Genomic DNA, 22345 nt, shown 5'->3' on the forward strand with positions numbered 1-22345 from the left:
AATTCCTGTCTATTGGCTTTCACCTGTAAGATTGCACCATCTTTGACAGTACTTTGACAGTCTGAGAAGTCTGAGAGGTATTAACACAGAGATCCTTAAAAGAAGAGGATGTTGTGCCCAATACATGGCACAAATCAATTTCAAAACAGACCAGTCTTGCTCTGGAGATAAAGTTGATAGAAGGATTTAAGTCACTGGCAAATCTCTATTATGAATGAATTTAGAAAGTATGCATGTAAAATTAGTACATGTATACCTGTACTGGACAGTGTGCACGTCCCAAGAACGAAGTCACAGTCAGTCCCCAGTGAGAAGCCAGCTACGTGACTCTAGCTGGCCATTCTCATGTCCTTGTTTTTTGAGCAGCCTAGAATCTTAAAGCTATTTGGTGTTGCCTAACTCCTCCTCCAGGCAATGTCCTGAGCAGAGAGTACACTTTGCATTAAAAGCATCATGAGTCTGATTGAATGGATTTTTTTTTTTTTTTTTTTTTTTTTTTTTTTTTTTAGTAAGATTCTTGAAAACAGTTCATATTTGAGGACCTGACTCAGCTGGGCTATGGTGATTACTTTTCCTGGAAATTGTTCCTGTCGATCTAGTAATTTCATAGAAATCAATCTATTATTTGCAATTTTTACTTTGCCTCCTGATAGGCAAAATTGATTGTATTTATTAAGAAAGAATTAGAAATCAGTAATTTACACCTGCACAAAACCTACCCCAAGTGATAGGGCTTATCAACAACTGAAAGGAAAAAGATAAAAGACTTAAAAATTAATTATTTGTTGGCATTGCTCTGACATGATTCTTCTAAGATTCTTTGAGAAAAGAGTCATATCCTTTTATAGCAATGAAGTAATCAAATATCCTTTTTTAAAGAATATACAGGATAAAGTTGATATAATATCTATACATAGGTTGTCTTACACTTTTTCTGTTAAGACTTTCTCTATGACTGTTTTCCCCAGTAACTTTTTCCTCTTTCGAACTGCCATAACATTTCTTTGTTCTTTTCTTACATGATACTGTTTTCTCTATAATATCACATAGAGTTTACATGGTTAGATTGGAATATATTTTACTTCCTCACAGTGCCTATCACTAAGTCTTCTATTCATTTCTTCTTTTTTTTTCATTTTTTTATTAAATGTTTATTAAGATAGGGAATAGCACATTAAAAATACATGGTCATTGCGTGTATGCAATTTTTGTCTCTAAATCTAAGTATGATTGTTGATTCAGATTTTCATCACAGCTTACACTCTGAAGGATTCTACAGGCTCATATAATAGGCCAACTTGATTATCCTATTTATTTTTATTTCTTCTCTCCTACAATTTATTTTTATTGAGTTATAACTACGTACAATAAAATGTATAGATCTTTAGTTAAGTTCCTTGAGTTTTGAAAATACACTCATTTGACCACCACCAAAAACAAGACACAGAATGCATTCATCACCCCCATAAAGTTCCCTTGTGTCTTCTTTTTTTTCATTTTTTATTGAAACATAATCAGTTGTACATATATGTGGGGTATAGCATTGAATAGCAATACCCATGTGCAATATGTGATGCTCAAATCAGGATAATTAGTATATTTGAACTTACACTTTTGGTGTAAGTGTTTATTGCAATAAACTTCCCTCTTAGTACTGCTTTTGCAGTATCCGGCAAGTTTTGGTATGATACATCTTTATTTTCATCAGTTTCAAGAAATTTTTTATTTTCTGCTTAATTTCTTCTTGGACACATAAGTCATTCAGAAGCATGTTGTTTGGTTTCCATGTATTTGTACAGTTTCCAGAGTTTCACTTGTTATTGATTTCTAGTTTTAATCCATGTGGTCTAAAATCCATTTGTTGAGACTGGATTTGTTGGGTTTTTTTCTTTTCCTTTTTAAAATTTTATTTTATTTTATCAATATACAATGTGGTTGATTATTGTGGTCCATTACCGAAACCTCCCTCCCAACAACCTCACATCTGTTCACTTGTCATATCAACTTCAAGGAATTGTAATTGTTGTGTTTACGTCCCTCCCCACCCCAGTTGGTATTTACTTATTTATTTTTAGCTCCCACAAATAAGTGAGAACGTGATATTTCTCTTTCTGTGCCTGACTTGTTTCACTTAATATAATTCTCTCTAGGTCCATCCATGTCATTGCAAATGGCAGTATTTCATTTATATAGCACATTGTGTAGATATACCACAATTTCCATATCCACTCATCTGATGATGGACATTTGGGCTGGTTCCAACTCTTAGCTATTGTTAAGAGTGCTGCGATGAACATTGGGGAACAGGTACACCTTTGACTTGATGATTTCCATTCCTCTGGGTATATTCCCAGCAGTGGGATAGCTAGGTTATATGGTAGATCTATCTGCAATTGTTTGAGGAACCTCCATACCATTTTCCATAGAGGCTGCACCATTTTGCAGTCCCACCAACAGTATATGAGAGTTCCATTTGCTCCGCAACCTTGTCAGTATTTATTGTTCACAATCTTTTGGATATTAGCCATCCTAACTGGAGTGAGATGGTATGTCAATGTGGTTTTGATTTGCATTTCCCGAATGCTGAGTGATGTTGAGCATTTTTTCATGCGTCTGTTGGCCATTCATATATCTTCCTTTGAGAAATGCCTATTTAGCTCTTTTGCTCATTTTTTAATTGGGTTACTTGTTTTTTTGTTGTAAAGTTGTTTCAGTTCCTTGTATATTCTGGATATTAATCCTTTGTCAGATGCATATTTTGCAAATCTTTTCTCCCACTCTGTTGGTTGTCAACTCAAAATGGATTAAAGAATTAAATATGCACCCTGAAACAGTAAAACTTCTTAAAGAAAACATAGGAGAAACACTTCAGGAAGTAGGACTGGGCACAGACTTCATGAATACGACCCCAAAAGCAGGGGCAACCAAAGGAAAAATAAACAAATGGGATTATATCAAATTAAAAAGCTTCTGCACAGCAAATGAAACAACTAACAGAGTTCAAGACTTGATTTGTGACCTAAAATGCAGTTTATCCTGGAGATTGTTCCAATATGCTGATGAGAAGAATGTATATTCTGTAGTTATTGGATGAAATGTTCTGTAGATATCTGCCAGGTCCAATTGGTCTAGAGTATAGTTTAAATCCTGTGTTGATTTGTTGCCTACATGATCTGTCCAATGTTAAGAGAGGGGTATTCAGGTCCCCAGCTATTATCATATTGGGGTCAACATCTTTCTATAGGTCTAATACTGTTTGTTTTATATATATGGGTGGTCTGATGTTGGGTGCATATATATTTATGGTTATTATGTCTTCCTGCTGGATAGATCCTTTATCATTATGTGGTGGCCTTCTTTGCCTCTTTTTATGATTTTTTATTCAAAGTCTGTTTTATCCAGTATAATAGCTAGTCCTGCTCATTTTTGGTTTCCATTTGTGTGATATATCTTTTTCCGTCCCTTCACTATTAGTCTGTGTTTGTCTTTATAGTCGACATGAATCTCTTGAAGACAGCGTATCACTGGGTCTAGCTTTTTAATCCAATCACTCAGTCTGTGTCTTTTAAGTGGGGAGTTTAATTCATTTACATTTAGAACTTTTATTGAAAGGTATTGTCTTACTCCTGGCATTTTATAAATTTTTATTTGGATGTTTTAAATATCTTTTGTTCTTTTCTTCCCATTTTATTGTTTGTGATCAGTGTTTGTTGGATTTTTGTGGTGGTAAGATATAGTTTCTTTCTTTTCTCATTTGCATTTTTGTTTTACCAGTGGGTTTTGTTCTTTCTTGTGTATTCATGGAAGTGATTATCATTTGCGGGATTCCAGATGCAGGACTCCCTTAAGCATTTTTTGCAGGGTTAGTCATGTGGTGGTGAAATCCCATAGCTTTTGCTTGTCTATTTCTCCCTTATTTCTGAAGGGCAGCCTTGCTGGGTATAGTATTCCTGGCTGACAGGGATTTTTTTTTTTTCTCTCTTTTAGTATTTTGAATATATTTTCCCATTCTCTTCTGGCTAGTAGGGTTTCTGTTGAGAAGTCTGCTGTTAGTCTTATTAGGACTCCTTCATAGGTGACTTGATGTTTTTCTCTTATTGTTTTTAAGATTCTATCTTTGTCTTTGAGTTTTGCCAGTTTGACTATAATGTGTCTCAGAGAGGATCTTTTTGGATTGAATCTGTTTGGGGATCTTTGAGCTTCCTGGATATAAATGTTTGTGTCTCTCCCTACACCTGGGAAGTTTTCTGCTATTATTTCATTGAATAGTGTTTCAATGGCTTTTCCTTTCTCCTCCCCTTCCAGAACACTCATTATTTGGATGTTTTGTGTGCTTATAGTTGTCTTCTAGCTCACTTAGATTTTCTTCTTCTTCTTCTTTTTTTTTTTTTTTTGGTCCACCTGGGTTATTTCAAAAAGACTATCTTCATGATCAGAAATTCTTCTGCTTACTCTAACCTGCTCCTTAAGTTTTCAGTTGTGATTTTTATTTCATTGAATGAATCAGCTCCAGGAGTTCTGCTGCATTCTTTTTTTAAGGTATTATTCTCTTTGTATATTTCCTCCTTCATATCCTGGATACTCTTTCTCATTTTATTGTGTTGTGTAACTGAGTCTTCTTTTATCTCACTGAGTTTCCTTAAGATCATTACTCAGAATTCCTTTTCAGTCATTTCAGGGTTTCCTGTTATATGGGGTCTGGTACTTGAGAATTGTTGTGTTCCTTTGGTGGTATCATATTTTCTTATTTTTTCATATTTCTAGTATCTCTACATTGATGTCTGGTCCTGTGGTAAAACAATTGCTTCTTCTATAACTCTGGAGTGGGTTTTGAGGAGAGAGACTTCCTCCTGTATATGTGTTTTGTATTGACTATTGAGTAGGGTGTTTTAGCATTGGTTCCAGGTAGAGGCAGTAGTGTAGTCTCCATGTAGGTACTTCAGCTGTATTCAGTGTTGCAGTTGCACATGAGTGCCACCATGGCCTAGGCGCTGGGGCACTTATTGATTCTTTGCTGAGGTTAGTGACATTGTGCTCATTTGTCATGGTTGCGGGAGACTTCTCCAGTTCTTGGGAGAAGTGTGTGGGTGCCCTGACACTTTTTGGCTGGGAGTAGGGGGTGACCCTGGTCAGGCTGGTTGGCATCCCAGCTAGTTTCCTGTGACCCTGATGGGGTGCACTGGGATATATTGGAGCTCCTCAGTTTGGATGGGTGATCCTGGGCAGGGTTTCTCTTTTCTCTTTCCTACAGGTCGAAGCTCCTGCTGGGTTCTTGGAATGCCCAGTTGGGGGATGGGTTCGTTCTGATTAGGAATTGTCTTCCTTACTGTGTTTGGGTATCCTGGTTTCTGCACTCTCGGGGGTTCCACGTGTGTCTCTCCCTGGATCAAAGCAATCATGAAGGCTGCACATGTACCTTCCACCTTTAGCTGTTTTACAGCTTACAGCAGCATAATTCCCCCTGTGGGTTGGGCCACTGGGTCACAGGTCTGTGCTTGTTCATTTCTTTCCCTGGGCTCTGCTAGTGACGCTCCTTTGTCAGTGCATTCAAATGGTCTGTGGGCTGCCTGCACAGTGGTGGTGGCTGTTGCTGTGGTAAGGAGTCACCCTTGCAGTGGAAGTGGCTGTGGTGGTGGCTGTGGTTTACCACCCATGTGGCAGTGGTGTCTGCAGGAGTGACAGGGGCTGCCCATAGCTGTTGAAGTCCCCAGGCATGCTTCCTGCCTTCTGCTAGTTATGACTGTTCCCTTGTTTCTTTTTCCAGTCAAATCTTCCACCACCCAGACAACCACTTCCTGATTTCTACCACCATAGAATCTGTTTATCATGTTTTTAAACTTCTGTAAATGCCATAAGACACTGCTATTATTTTGTGTCTGACTTCCTTCACTCACAAATTTTTTGAGATTTATGTACATTGTTATATCATTTATTACATTGCTCCTTTTTATTAAATGTTATTCTGTGATATTACTCCATTTTGTGAATATACCACAATTTGTTAATCCTCTCTCTTTTTTGATCACCATGGAGTTTGGTCTCAGTTTTCATTATCATGGAGTAAGACAGCTAAAAAATAATCTTATCCTCTTGTGGACATATGTTTTTGTTTATCTTGTGTAAGTAATAGGATGGGAATCACAAGCAAATAAGTTGAATGTATGTTTAACTTTAGAGGAAATTCACAAACATTATTATTTTACATGCCCACCAACATGTATGAGACCAGTTGCTTCTTCAGCATTTGGTATTATCAGTCTTTTCAATTTCAGCCATTAAAATGGTGGTGTAGTTCCAATTGCTTCACATCCTAGTTGATATTTGGTATTTTGAGACTTATTAATTTTGTTAGTTCTGGTAAGTGTACTATTGCAGCTCATTTTGTTTTTCATATGCATTGATGTGATGAATACTAATGTTGAACATCTTTTTGTGTGCTCATTGGCCATTGTCTATCTTAGTTTCTAAAATGTCTGTTCAGCCTTTTGCTCTTATCAAAATTGGGCTTGGGGTCTTGTTGTTTTTATTTTGTAGGCATCCTTTATATTTTCTTGATACAAGTTCTTTCTCAAATATACATATGTGGTGCCAGGGATAAGGCCGGGTGCTGTAAAACCCAAGAAAAGAGTGCCACATGCAGATGGGCAGATGACCCGAGGACGGGTGCCCCTGCAGAATTTCAAGTATGTTTTCACCTGGTGAAAAGGTGGAAAAGTTAGTCCCCATTACTTCATGCCTGTCTCGGTGGCAGCGGTTAGAGGAGAGCTGCAGATGTGCATGGGGACAGGGCAGCCATTCCTTGATGGACTGGGTGAATGCAGCTGTTTGAACTGTGTGGGCAAATGCTGCAAAAACTGCCTGAGACTGAATGAGTAGCTAGTGTAAGCTGAGCTGATTGAGGTAATTCAACAGCTGGAGAAAAACACAAGGGTGAAGCAGATAAACTGTTGGCTAAAAACATTATCTTGGCAGTGAGGCAGCCAGATGCTAAGAACCAAGACAATGGGGAAAATGCCCTAAAGGCATTTGAGAAGTCTGGATGGGTGCCCCACCCATCACAGGCCCTGAGGGCATTTGAGAAGTTTGGGAGAGCGCCCCTCCTATCCTCGGGAGAATTTAGTTGTCCCAGAGAACAAACCTGAGGTGTCATTGCCCTTGGCAAACTGCTCCCTGCATCCCAGCCACTCTGGCTGGAGCAATCCTGCAGACTACACTAATCGTGGCAATACTGCTAATGTCTGGAATCCTGTTGACATCGCCAATTGTAGCACTCTTATCCTGTTCACATTGCCAGTTGTCTAGCTCCATGACCACACTAGTTGTCAGGCTCTTTTACCTGCTGGTGATCCTGTACCAACTGGGCCGATTGTTGAGCTAGGGCTGGATCTGGAGCTCCCAGACCCCTCAAGCCCATTCACAGACTGGATCACAAACCCTTCATATGCCAGGCTGGGTCACCAGACCCCTCACATACCAGGCTAGGTCACCAGACCCCTTCACACACCGGGCTGGGTAATTAGACTCCTTCACACAGATCCATGAGCTAGGTAACCAGCCAAAAGGTCCTTGGAAGCCATAAGTTGGAAAGCATGGCTGTGCAGGACAGACACCCAAGGCAGACGCCCACCCACCTGCTTCACTAAAACTCTCTCTCTCTCCCTCTCTCTCTCTCTCTCTCTCTCTCTCTCTCTCTCTCTCTATCTATCTATCTCTAAAGAACACAAGAATAGCAACAAAACTAAAAAGATACATTGGCATGCATGTGCACTAACTACACACACACACACGCACACGCACACACACACACACACACACACAATTTGCTTACAAAGGATGTGCTAAAACCATACCCAACTGGACCCAAGGCGAGGGCCCTGACCAAACTATTCTGTTTTCCCAACAACGTATTGCAAATTTTTGCCCTCGTTATGGTTTGCCTCACCAGTTCCTTAACAGAGTCTTTTGGGGAGCAGAAATGTTTAATTTTTAAAAATTTAATTTCACATTTGTATTCTTTTATGGTTTGTGCTTTATTTAAGTCCTCTCTAAGAAAAAGTTGCTTCCCTCACACAAAGATAGTCTCTTATTTTTCTTCTAGAAGCTCTATGGTTCTCTTTTACATGGAGGTCTTAGAACTACTTCAAATTTATTTTTCTTATATGAAGTATTGATAGAGGCTTATTGTTCAGTATTAGAGATATTAAGTTGTTCCTTCACAATTTATTATAAAAATTATAATTTATTTTCCCCATAATGAACTTGGCATCTTAGTCAAAAATCAATTGACAACTTTTGTCTATGGCTGAGTGAGAAGTTCAGCAAATCCTCTCCCCAAAAAGTAAGTATAATTCTGAACAAATTTGAGGGAAAAAATATTTATGCACTCTGGAAGTAGACAAAAGATATACAGCAATCTGCATAGCATATGTGTTGAAACACTGCTGAACTTTGAGTAAAAGCAATGGGGATCTGTGACATTTTTTTCCTGATGCAGCTCCCATTTGGTTCCTCCTGCCAGGTTGACTGATGTGCAGGTTCTGCCAAGGCAAGCCAGCCATGAGGAGCAAGAGCTTCTCTGTTGTGGTTGAAGAAGGTTCACTCAATTCTGAGCAGTGGCTAATGCCAATGGCCAGCAGTGTTATTGTTGGGTGTGACATCTCATTGTGGGGCCAGTGGTTCTACTAGCCTGAGACTGTAGTCATGGATGAGGCATTCATGTTCCTGGCCAAGGCTAAGGTCATGCCCAGCAGAGATCAGAGGGGTCCCAGCTATTCACCACTTGTTGCTGACCCTGAAGCTACACCCATAAGCACAGGGGACACAAAGGAGCCCATTAGAAAGTAAAATCCAAGCAGACTTGGAAACAGCCTGAACTCTGTGCTTCCCTTCCCACACATGTCCATCTACAGAGAACAGAAGCCTCATGGCATGAAGTGATTGAGGCATATCACCACCCAATTATCGGCGACCACTAAGCTACAGAGAAATAGGACAACCCCTTGGAAAACATTCAATGAACATTAATTTCCTTTGAAATTTTAAGTAATACTCTAAATATTTATGATACAACCATGTATTGATGGAGCTTATAAGTACACTGTATTCCTGAAGGATGCTTTATTTAAAATGACCAGAAAGCATTTGAGAAATACAGGAATGAAGAACAGGTAAAATATTGGAGCAGGTGTAGTGGATTGAATTGAATTATGTTCCCCTAAATCTCACTGAAGCTTGAATTATGTCCCACAAGTTTTATGTATTAGAAACTTGGCCCCCACTGTGACTGTTAAGAGGGTGGGAAATCCTATTATGGTAATTGAAAGGTGGAGCTTTGAAGAGGTGATTGGATTGTAGGACCATGCCGTAGTGAATAGATTAAAAGTGGTGGTCAGGGGCATGGTTCTGAGGGCTTTAAAAGAAGAGGAGAGTCTGTCTGTCTGTCTCTCTCTCTCTCCTCTCTCTGCTTCCACCATCTTGCAATGTGAGACCCCTGGGTCATTGCCACCACCACCAGATGGACTTTGGACTTCCCAGCCTCAGAAACTGTAAGCAATAAATTTTGTTTTTCTTTATAAATCACCCAGTCTCAGGTATTCTGTTATAGCAACACAAAACAGACTAATAAAGCAAGCAAATGTTAAAAATCAAGCCATACCATCATATCTTTTAACACTACATAGAAACATAGAAGACTTCTCTGAAAAATTAAGAAGCTGTTTAAACCAGTCTCCTTATATGACTTCAGGAAACTAAATTAACACAAAAAAATAGCAATAGAAAAGTATCAAAGCTAAAGCACATAAAAAAAAAAAATCTATCAAAAATAAGTAAAACTTTAACCCCCATTACAAAATCAGATTAATAAAATAATGCAAGACATGAAGTAAAACTCAGAAAAACTTATAAATTATGTGACAGAAGTAGAGAATTAGAAATAAAAGAATAAATTATTTCTGAAGTAAAAATAAAGATAATGCCTTATAAAAAAGAATAGGAGAAAAGGAAGAAAAAGTTTAAACCAAAATAAAATAAAGAGTTAAAAAGTATTAAAGAAAAAGTGTCAAATATTGAAGATAGTCAAAGAAAATCTAATATATGGATAATCGGATCCTTGAAAAAAGATAGCAAATGAAAGAAAATTTTATAAATGACTCCAAATTTTTTCAAATTATTTTGGAAATACTAATTATAGTTTTTTCTTTTATTTATTGTTTCAAATGAATTTGAAATAATAAACAGAAATAAACTCAATGTCCAACCACATCATAAAATATTGTTATGTTACTAGACTTTAAAAAAATAGAAAAAAAACTTTTAGACATCTAGGCAAAACAAAAGACAAAAAAAACCTATGACTTTTAAGTGCAAGAAAATTAGATTGTCTGACTATAGACAGCAATGTTTTATTCCAGAAGAAAATAGATTAACATTTTTATGATATTCAAAGGAATAAACTATGAACCAAGTTTATATTTATATATATATAAAAACATATATAAATATATTAAAAGGAGTATATATATATAAATATATAAAAAAGGAGCATACATTTATATATATATATATAAAAGGAGTTTATATATATAAAAAAGTTTACAGTTCCAAATTTTAATTGGAAATATTTGTATGAAGTTATGAGAGATTTTTCTTTAAGACAGATAGATACAGAGATATACAGAGGATTTTTACACATACTGATCTATTTATACTGATATTTCACTCCATTTTTTATCGAAAGAAATAAGAGACTTTTGAAAACATAGCTAATCTCACCTATGTACAATATCAGCCTGGAACATCTTGACACAGCAAATGGCAAGGAAATTATACAAACTTATTAGCTAAATATTGGTCAGCTTGAGATACAATAAGGATAAGATTATAGTAAATTGAAACCCATAAAATACATTTAAACCAAGGAGTTCATAATTATACTAAAAATAAATTGGTTACTTTAAGAAGATGACAGGAGTAATTTATTATGTGGAACACTAGGTAAATCAGTAATCCTATATGCTGTGTGGACTCTGCTCCTGGGTAACCAAACAATAGATGAGAGGAAGCATCTCTTATGCATGGATTTGAGGTAACACATTTTTAAAAGATAAAATTAGATTATAACCATTTTTAGCACCAATGAATTAATGAATTTAGGCATTAGAAGTTGTTAAGATCAAGGAAAAGGGGTAAAAACCACACATTGTATGCCCCAGATGAAAGAACCCTGAACTCCCTGTAGCGTTGCTGACAGCTCAAAAGCAGAGGGCTGTGATTACAATGGGCATGTTGAGGGGTCTGGTGGAGGGGAGGGCAAAGTTCTATTACTCACCCTGAATGATGTTTATAAGGTAAGGGCTAAAGGATTGGAAGGGCTATAAAAGCTTAAATTAATTCATTAAGCTATACTTTTGTCTGATTTTTCTGTATCTGTGTTTTATTTTACAAAAAAAAATGTTAAACTGTTGTATGTGCAGTGTAGAATAATCAGACATACAACAGTTAACTATTTTAAAAACTGAAAATAAAAAAAATTTTAATCAGCTGTATTCATTGTATAGCATTTGCTCATTAGAGTGTTTTCAAATCTCTGTGAAAATGTAGGTTATCTGTGAAAATGCCAGAAGTTAATCTTACCAGATTTTAATAGAAAAGAAAGTTTTTTTTCTGTTTTGTGTAATGTTTAACCTCTTAAATAAATTTAAACAACAGTATCATATATTGTTATATTAGTAGTAGTAGTAGTATAAAACTTAGGAATAAATATTCGACCTATTGCCATTTATAAGTTTTCAGGTTATAGAGACAAGCATTTTAACTTTATGGTAAGTTATTTAGCTTTAACTTGTTCCTACTGTTACTCATAGCAGAGGGGATGATTTTGAGACCAGACTAACTTTGTTGGAATCCTCTGCCAAGTGCTAACTATGAAACTGTGGGCAAGAAACTTAACAACAGTATTGTCTCTGTTTCTTAATGAACAAAATAGAACTAAAAAAGTTATCTGCAAGTCACTGGCTGGTAGACAGAATTTAATATAATTATTGAAAACATCAATCTTTAGTACATAGTAAACTTACATTCAGTGTTAACTGTCATCATTTTTGCTATTATTATTACCAAGTATAACTATTATTACTAATGTACTGACCTAAAAGCAAGAAATTGAAGCCAAGAGAAAATATTTGTTCACTTGCCATTTTAAACACTTTATTAAGATATCACAAAATTAGAAATTCCTATTTTTTTAAGAAATGTGTTGTCAGGACCAATATGCTGAAAACTAACTGAGAAAGGAGATTAAATATTTTAAATTTGTAAACACCTAACATCATTTTGTAAATAAATGAAGTCATTAACTTTGACTTTCCCATGACTCAAAATTCAACAAAAGAGCTATGAAAACCACCCACATTCTGAAATCATTGAAATTATCTATTCCATAAAAAAAAAGGGTGGAAGCATGACTTGTTTCTTTATCAACTTGCATTTTTTTTTTAAAAAAAAGGATACATACAGTTCTTTAGCATTTCTTGAATATTTCTAATGTATTCTTGATTGGCATCCAAGATCATGAAATGTCTCTCAAAGTCAATAAACTCTACAAATGAAACTACTTTAACAACAAGTTTTGGCCATGAGATAGAAATGTAATGATTTTGTCATATAGAATCAATATCTTGAGTAATCATGCTACTTCAGTCATTTGTGGAAGACACAGCAGAATAAATCTGAGGTGTGGTTCTATCCTGAGAATAAATCATTACTATGGTCCATTCCTGTACAGTTATCTCACTGGAGTGACTCCAGTCTTAGAGACCATCAGCTGAAAGACCTTTAAACTTAACTGCACAACTCGATTCTCCAAGCCATTTAACTTTAATACAAAAGCAAATAAAAGTAATTATAATAGCTGTCTTGCAAGGAGTGGAAATAGGCCCCCAGCATATACAATTTTAAGGCAACAAATTGAAATCAGCAGGAAAGAAACATTTGCAATTCAGCTTATCTTTAAGAAATTATTTTTGTTATTTTACTTTCTTTTATTTCAGTATGTTCTATAAAAACACAAAAATAAGGGCCTTTTAATTTGGTTTCTTTTTTCTATTTCACTGAAACAGTAAATTAAATCTAAAGCCACTAATCTCTAGATTTCCCTAATTTTAACATTTTCCTTTAGATACCCTACTTACCAAGTGTCTTCTCATTAAATGGTATTTTTAAATTTTTCTGTATTACAATTAGTTTCTTTTCTTCTCCATTATATTTTCAAATTGCTTATCACAAAGAAGCTAAATCATTCTACTTTTCTTTTGCCTCTGTTTAGTTCTTCTTTTCAGAAATCACTTATACTTCAGAAATTACCCATTATGTTTCTGGGAAAGATATTAAATGTTATTATTAAACATGATTCATCCAGTGTACTTTATCTGTATACATGTCTAGGAGGCTTGCTTTAACACAAAAAGCTTTGTTACTTTATTTTGTCAGAACTGATAATTTGGGGGAAAATGTTCATGTGAATATTTTCTCTTCTCCGGACATTTTTCTATTTTGGTTCTACAACAGTTTCAGAATGACAGGGTGGTTTTTTTTGTTTGTTTTTGTTTTTCTTTTAATTTATGAAAGTGACCTGTGAAAAGCATGGGGCATCTTTTTAAAGTGGTTCATATCACATGCCCATTCTTAACCCAGTATCTCTTAACCTCCCAGAAGTTTGAACACTACCCAGTATAGAAATGTTATTACCACTGCCTTAATGAAGTTTGTTCTTCAAAAAATACATGCCTTTTTTTCTACACTACACTCTCCAAAGAACATAATACATGACTTTTGAAATGTTCGTCTTTTATGATTTGTTAATGTAACACACATACCATTGGAGTTTTTCTCATCAAGTACAATATATTTACATCTTCGGACTGGAAAGAACCCTACACATTAGAACTTGAAAGAAATACAGACAGCATCTATTTCTTTTACCCCTTCCATCACCCATGAAACTGGAGCCCCAAAAGGTCAAATGTGGCATGTAGCATAGAGACAAAGAGTAGGGACTTTTGCTTAGGACCAAATATCTGCTCCGCTATGCACAAGCATTACGATCTCAGATCAGTTATTTAACTACTTTGTGCTTTGGTATCTTCATCTGCCAAATGAGAATAATTATAGTACTTACTGCATGAGTGTATAAGTATACAGTGAGTTAATATTTATTCTTCTATATATTCACTTTTCCTGTTTTCAAGGCCTCAGAATAGTGCATAGAACAAAATTTGGCTTTAATTAGTGTCAGGATTATTTTTTTAATTGCCTAAGGCTACTGTGGTAGGCTGAATAATGACCCCCAAAGAAATCCACATCTTCACCTCCAGAATCTGTGTATATGTGACCTTACATGGCAAAAGGGACTTTGCAAATGTGATTAACTTAAGAATTTTGAGATGGTGAGACTATCCTAGATTATCTGGGTGAGCCCTAAATGTCATCACAAGTGTCCTTATAAGAGGAGGCAGAAAAGGATTTGGCTACAGAAGAGGTGACGTGACTGTGGAAGCAGGGAGAAGAGAGGTAGTGTGATGTTGGGTCATGAGCCAAACATGAGGTTAGCCTCTAGAAGCAGGACAAGGGAAGAAAACCAATCTTCCCCTAGAGGCTCCAGGGGGCGCAACCCTGCTGACACCTTGATTTCTGTCCAGTGAAATTCATTTCAGATTCTGCCCTCCAGAACTGCAAGATAATAAATTTGTGTTGTTTTAAGACACTAACTTTGTGGTTATTTGTTAGAGCAACAATATGAAACTAATACAATCATCCAACTAGAGATGGAAGTTTCCAGAATCACCTCATTTCTGACTTCCTGGCTATTGATGTTTTTATTATTTTATGTGCTGACCCATAGAGAAAACTGCACATTTGGGGTCACTTCCATGCCAGGGAATACTAGACTCTTGTTAATGGCTTTGTAGCTGCTACATAGATGGAAACTTTTTTAACCGTCAAGAAACTATCAAAGATAAATATTTATTCATAGTTTGAGGAGGGCCACATAAGTTTTACCTTTAAATCTTTCCAAATAGATATGCATTATTTATTGTGATTGAAAGTTTAAGCCTAGCCTAAGCACCTCAAGGAGGCAGTAGCCACACACGGACAGCCGACATGGCCACCAGGGCCTACAGGGCTGCACTTGGGTGACTCGGCTTCTCCTGGAAAGGTACCAGAGAACAGCTGAAAGCCACTTCCTGACCTTGTTCCCCTTGCAAAAATAAGTTAGCCCTCAGGTTTTTTGATCTCAAGGAAAACAGCATTTTAGGAATCATTATCAGGAAATAGAATCTATTCCTAGCTGCATTATACCAAGTAAATGGTTTAAGATAGTCTCTTTTCTCAAACACATTTTTATAAAGGAGTTCTTATAGTACCAAAAGAAAATGATAATTACAATCCCACCATCTAATTTTGCGAGTGGACCCCATTTAATAATTAGGAATGTTTTTGCCACAAATGAATAAAAAACCAACTGACAGTAGCTTACACCAATAGGAGTTTTTAATTATTATTATTATTGCCTGTATATAAAGGCCTGATCAGTTGGCTGCTCTTGTTTGTTTGGCTGCTCAGAGACATTGTTGGGGATTCAAGCTCTTCCCATGTTTCTGTTCTAGTGCCCTTAGCATGGTTACCTTCACATCTTCATGTGCGTCAGCCAAGGCCCCAGCACGGCTGTTTTAGGTCCAGGCATCACATTCGCTTTCAAGACAAGAAGCAGGAGAATGAGAAAAAAATTTTATTATGAGGCTTATTTATTTTTTATTTTAAATAAGTGAGGAAAATCTTTTTGGGACTTCTGCAATAGGTTTTTCTTTATATTTCACGGGTCATAATTTTGACATTCGGCCATCCTTGTCTGCAAAGGAGATGGGAAAGTAACTGGCAGAGAGGTAGGGAATTGCTGTGATAAGCTTACTAATCGTTATTTATCTCCTTAGCTATAGGAGAATCCTAACTTCCCTGAGATCAAAAGATTTCCGTCAGGGTCCTTATCGCAAGGACAAGAGGGGAAAATGGCAGTTGTGTAGGTAATGAACTGTGTCTGCTATACCTTTTGGACTACGTAACTTGAATATTGTAAATTCTTCAAGCATACTTATTTAAACAACTTACTATTTTAAATTTATTTTAAAATACATATATTTCTGGTTAATGTAATATATGGCTATTGATAAAAAAAAAATTTAAAAAGAAAAGGAGAGCACAAAGGGTAAAATGAGAAATTTTGCTATTAAATCAATCTCTCGGGAACAATTGTTGGTGTTTAGCTATAACATATGACCGTTGTTCAGTTTGCTTGTTTGTTTTTTTCTGCTCAATAAATTATGCCTTTAATACTACTTTTTAATCAGCCTTTTTCATAACGATATGTCCTGGACGTTCTCCCCCATCATTAATTTCTTGTACGACATCATTTGTAATGGCTAGTATTCTAGTCCACACGCCTGTATCACAACTGATATAACCAAAGTCCATTGTCAAACTTAGGTTATTTCCTGTATTTTGTTTTATTTTGGTTTGTTTTTTGGTATTTAACACCAAAATTGAGATTAATTTATAAAACACCAAAATAGAATTCCTCTATTTTTAAATGATAATTTAAGGACCACCAAAGATCGGTACATTACATAAACTATTAAAACAGCTGCTTAACTAGTCTCCCTAACTCCAGTCTCCTCCTCTACAAAACGCTGTGATCCATCCTCTGTGTTGCCCCAAATGTGAGCTTAGTAAATGTAACTGCTATGACTCCCAGTTTAAAACCTGCTAATGACTCTCTGTGGTCCTTGGGTTAAAGTCTAAACTGCTTTCCAAGATTTCTGAGGTCGTTTACACTTTGAGCTGTATCTTCTCTCCCTTTTTTTCTTCTATCCTATCTCCTCCCACTCTCCCCCTGGGCTGCCAGCCTCAGTCCTACTGATCTTTAATTGCTAAAAGTCATTAATCTTTCTCTCAGATTAAAACCATGCTATATACTCTTCCATTCCTGGGCAGCTTAACCCGGAATCCTTTTCCTATCCCAGGTGAAAATAATCAACTGTTTTTATAGCATTTTTAAGTAAAATAAAGTAGGGTTTATAGAAGACACTATCTCTATTAGATTTTGCAAATACATCTTATAAACAACATTGGGGAGGGAAGGAGGGAAAGTTCAAATTTTAGGCATCTTGTTAAAAACTATCACTTATGGTAGGAGGCTTTTATGGCATATTAGTTCTACGTACCCTTTCTCCTCGGCCCTGCACCATGGCCACCCAAGCCACAGACTTTCTCATATCACCTGGAGCTTCCCCCATCATAAGATACATTATCCTTTATATGAATATATGTTTAATTGTGCAACTCTCTATTTCTACAGTAGACCACAAGCTCCCTGAGAGTAGGAACCGTGGCCTTTTCCTCCCCTGTGAAGAGTGTCTGTGACAAATAAATACATGTTAAGAAAATGCATATTACCTTTAACTTCTAAAGTGAATTATGTCTTCATTATTAAAATTAAAAATAGAATATTTTATATAAAAATTTAAGCCAAAGAAAGTAGGAACTTATACAAGAAACGACCTCCTTTAGCTCTTATTATTAATGACTTTGAGGAAGAGTTATGATCATTAGTAGTTATCAAAAGAAGTATATGAAAAATAGATAAAACAGATTGAAAGTCCATTATTAAGAGTTTGGTTGGTTTCATAACGTTACATATAATATTTTTGCATTGATTTATCTGATTTTAAAGGCTTCCTTTTCACCTAACGCTTCCCAGCAGTATTTTACTACATAATTAAACAATTGTTGAATGTCAGTGTTGCTGAATTAAAATTTCTAGAGATTTCCATGTAAGTTTAGTACTCATAATAATGAGTTTATGAAATGCTTCTTTGTTAATATAATAATTCATAACAATATTACATTTAATTATGACATTTGATAATTACATAGTAAACAAAGAGAAAAGGAAAATGCATTTTATACAGCATTGAGAAGATTTCTTATGAATAAAATGCTAAATGACCTGCAGTAAGAGAATTATAAATCAAATGCAAGAGAACTATATAAAAATGCACCAGCCAGGAAAATAAGATGACTCATGACATTACAGAATCTGCTTACTCTTGATAATCTAACGAAGAATATTCCAAAGGAAGGATTCAGTGAGTAACTAAGATTTATAAAAGAAACAGCTGTGACCCATGCTGTAGAAAATATACTGTACAGAAAAGGTTGAAGGAAGATATAGAAAGGCAATTTGGTTTAAATTATCCGAAACTCGACCTTATTTCTCTACTTCACACAAAAATAATACAGCCAAATTAAAACAGAGATAATTCAATCTAGAAATTTTAGGAAAAACATTTTTCCTTAAACAAAATTTTTGAAGTTGGTGGTCTGGAGTAGTGGCTCCCCTAAAGAGAACAATCCAAAAAGAAAATCACTTGAAGGAGATTGGGTTTGTCCTTGTTTTAGCTTTGTAGATGAACGCGTAGGGTCATATGGCTTGTGTCTCATTGAAAAGTTATTGTCACAGAGACAATAAAAGACTTTTAATTTCCTAATGAGTTATCTCAAAGAGAGCTTATCATTTCTAAGCAGGTTAACTGCTCAAATAAATGAGGTAAATTTTGTACTGTTGAGGTTTAGAAATTTTTTTTTTAATTTTATTGATGACTGGTTAAATTCTTCCGTCTACTTGTTATGTAATAATAGAGCTCTTATGATGTATAATAATAAAAATATATACATATTTAATTGTCCGTAATTCCTTTTAACTCTGATTTTAACTAAAAACAGACTTTTTTTGCTTTGATTAATTGTTACACATTGTATGAGCTCTCCTTATTTTCCATTTTATAAGTTTTTATGCTGAAAAAGTAATGGCATGGATTCACAAAATTGTTCCTTGTCTGTGTTAATGCATGCTTACATGAACACTTTGGGACAAGGGTTTTTGTTGTTACTTCTATCTTCAACCTATAACCAGAGTATGCCATAGAGAATGAGATTCAGGATCAAACAAGTTCAACCTCCAATCAAACTACTTCTTAAGCTTCCCCAGAAAATCTCGTCAATCATTTTTCATATTAACATATGCACTTTCTCTGCAGTCTCAGATATTGACACAGACTACCAATTGGTGTTGGTGTTGTATGTAAGTTCTGTTTCCTCTGATTTTGACTTCGGTGAGGGGTATCTACTAAAGGGAGTATCCACAGGGTTCAATAAAAATTAAAAATGGAGGATTTTAGCAAAAGGTGAAGGGTCAAACTACATTTCTGCTCAGAAAGTGACATGGCATCCTTGTTCTATGGAAGGAAGGGCAGCACTTCCAAGCAAGCTGTATTTAATATAATTTTACTGCCTAAATGAAGGCTTATGAAGAGGTTTGGAGCCCATGCACTTAATGATGATTATGATTAGGTGCCATTAGTAAGTCAGGAATCGTGCATGAAGAGACATGGCTCCTGCACTTGTGGTTCATAATCTAACGGAAGCATACATGCTGTTAGACATTCAATTCATTACTGAAGAAAGCAATTTTATCTTAGAGGGTGAAAGGTCATGAGCTCTTATATGGGTGGTTTCATTTCACCTCTTATGTCCTTTTATATAGAGTGGCGAGAGGAGGACAAGGATATCAAATTGCTCTTGAAGGTCATTGAGAGGTTTTATGAAAAAGGTGAATAATGAGAAGTAATGATCCTTGGGATAAAAATATTGATGTCCTGGGCCAACCCCGTGGCTCACTCGGGAGAGTGCGGCGCTGGGAGCACTGAGGCAGCGGGTTCGGATCCTATATAGGGATGGCCAGTGTGCTCACTGGCTGAGCGTGGTGTGGGCGACACCAAGCCAAGGGTTACGACCCCCTTACCAGTCATAAAAAAAAAAATATTGATGTCATAATCCACGTAAAATAAAATAGATGTAGTCCTTTTTAAAATATATGCAGCTGCATGCAAAATAGGTTGTGCCATAATTTTGAATGAAACTCTTCCTACAGTTCAGTGTTCTTCATAAAACCCTAACACCATTAAGAAACCTCTTTGGCACATGTGGGGAAACAAACAAAAAAAAGCCAAATAGTCCTTCTACCAAATAAAGCCTGTATATAAAGCATACATACAATAACATTTGAGAATTGTCAATTATTAAGCAATACACATTTTCTTGAAACTTTTACTAAAAGCTTGTAGCCTTAACTGAAAATCCTTAGGGTACAAATATATGAACAAACCATTAAGGAAAGGAATTTCAATAGTGCCTATCCTTTCAAACAAGTTTTTCATTTTATTATTAAGGGAAAGGATATTATACTAATTTAACTTAATTGTAAATTATTTGGTTTTTGGAACTAAGATTATGTGGGAAAGGGCATTGTGTATTGAAATTGCGACTTAAAAGAAAAAATAGGTTGTATGCTTTACTGTTTACTTTCTCTTTAAGAATTTTTTGGCATATTTCAAAATTTTAAACTGAAATTTTTATTGTACTCATTTTAATTTCTTTCTTATCTGGACTCTTTTTCAGTCCTTCAGCCTACTAGAGACCCAACTAAAGAGAATTACTTGTTCTATTATAATTAGTACAGTAAATGATGTCATACAGTTGAGAAAATTAGTTTTATTTGTGTTCTTTTAAATGGTTTTGCTGCCTAGAAATTCTTACTGGAAGACAGCTGAATAAAATATAAAAATTTTTAGAAGAATGCTAATTCTATTTATGGATTTGTTCTGTATGTTAAATTTTGGCCCATTCCAATTTTTAATAATGTAAAATGTCAAATACTCAATGCAAATGTACTTTAGTGTATCCACACTAAATGCCGTATTAATCTCAGTGTAATTAATGAGCTTACCCTGTATTTATTAAACAGGAAAATAGGATTATTTCCCTTAGAACTCATGAACCAACAGAGTAATAGATAAGTAACATGAATTTTGCAGCTGCTGCCCTGACTAGAAATAAGCTATATGGTCCATTAATGCATTTCAATTTAATATTCTGAGATCCAGAATTATGATATAAAACCCACTTATCAATCACTGTAATTGCATTATCATCAGCCTTAAGGATCAATATTTTACAAGGCAGGGTAGGTAATCAGAGTCCACTGGGCAGGTAATAAGATAGCATCATTATGTTAAATGACAAGCTTATTCAGGAATCAAATTGCATGAAAATTGGCTGTTATGTCTCTACAAATTTCTAAAATGTAAACACTAGCTGATTAAGTCCATCATGTATTCAAATGGAAAGTAGAATTGGATTCACATCAAGATTTACACAAAATGGTCAGGAGATGTTGCTGGATATATTATGAGCACCAACAATCATTATCAAAAGTGCCAAGTTACATAGTTTTTTTGGCAGTTTATTGACAGTGATCACTATCTGTTACTCTCAATCACAAAATGTCAAAGCTTACAGGAATTTAAAAATTATCTAGGCCAGTAGTTTTTAACGTGTGGTCTCCAAATTAGCATCATCAGTGTCATCAGGGAACTTGTTAGAAATGCAAGTCCTCCAGTGTAAAGTTTTTTAATGCAATCTAAGTTAAGTTGTTATCAGCTTAAAATAACCTGTTATAACTATAAGATATTTTATGTAAGTCTCATGGTAAACACAAAGCAAAAATCTGTAGCAGACACACAAAAGACAAAAGGTAAGGAATCAAAGCATGCCACTAGAGAAAATCACCTAATCACAAAGAAAGACAGTAATAGAGCAAGAAAGGAACAAATGATCCAGAAAAAAATTAACAAAATGGTAGTAGTAAGTCCTTACCTATCAATAATTACTTTGACTGGAAATGGATTAAATTCTCTAATTGAAAGACATGGAGTGGCTAAATGGGTAAAAAATATGATCCAACTAAAATCTGCCTACAAGAAACACACTTCGCCTTTAAGGACACACATAGACTGAAAGTGAATGGATGGAAAAAGATATTCCATGCAAATGGAAACCAAAAGACATCAGGCATAGCTATACAAGTATCAGATAAAATAGACTTTAAGTCAAAAACTGTAAAATATGACAAAGAAGGTCACTAATGATAAAGGGATCAATTCATCAACAGAATATAACAATTGTAGGTATATATGCATTCAGCATTGAAGCATCTAAATATATACAGCAAATAGTAATAGATCTGAAGAAAGAGATATACTGTAATAAAATAATAGTAGGGAACTTCAATACATCACTTTCAGCAATGGACAGATCATCCAGACAGAAAATCAATATAGAAACATTGGACTTAAAGTACACTTTAAATCAAGTGTACCTAACATACATACAG

General features: G+C 35.4%; 1 protein-coding gene across 1 annotated transcript in view; it reads left to right on the forward strand.

The window, feature by feature from the left end:
- The window catches only part of DOK6 (docking protein 6), a 430993-nt gene that overhangs the window by 378233 nt on the left and 30415 nt on the right, over nt 1–22345 (forward strand). The window lies entirely within an intron of this gene.

This window comes from Cynocephalus volans, chromosome 13 (genome assembly GCF_027409185.1).
Source record: "Cynocephalus volans isolate mCynVol1 chromosome 13, mCynVol1.pri, whole genome shotgun sequence".
NCBI classification, from domain to species: domain Eukaryota; kingdom Metazoa; phylum Chordata; class Mammalia; order Dermoptera; family Cynocephalidae; genus Cynocephalus; species Cynocephalus volans.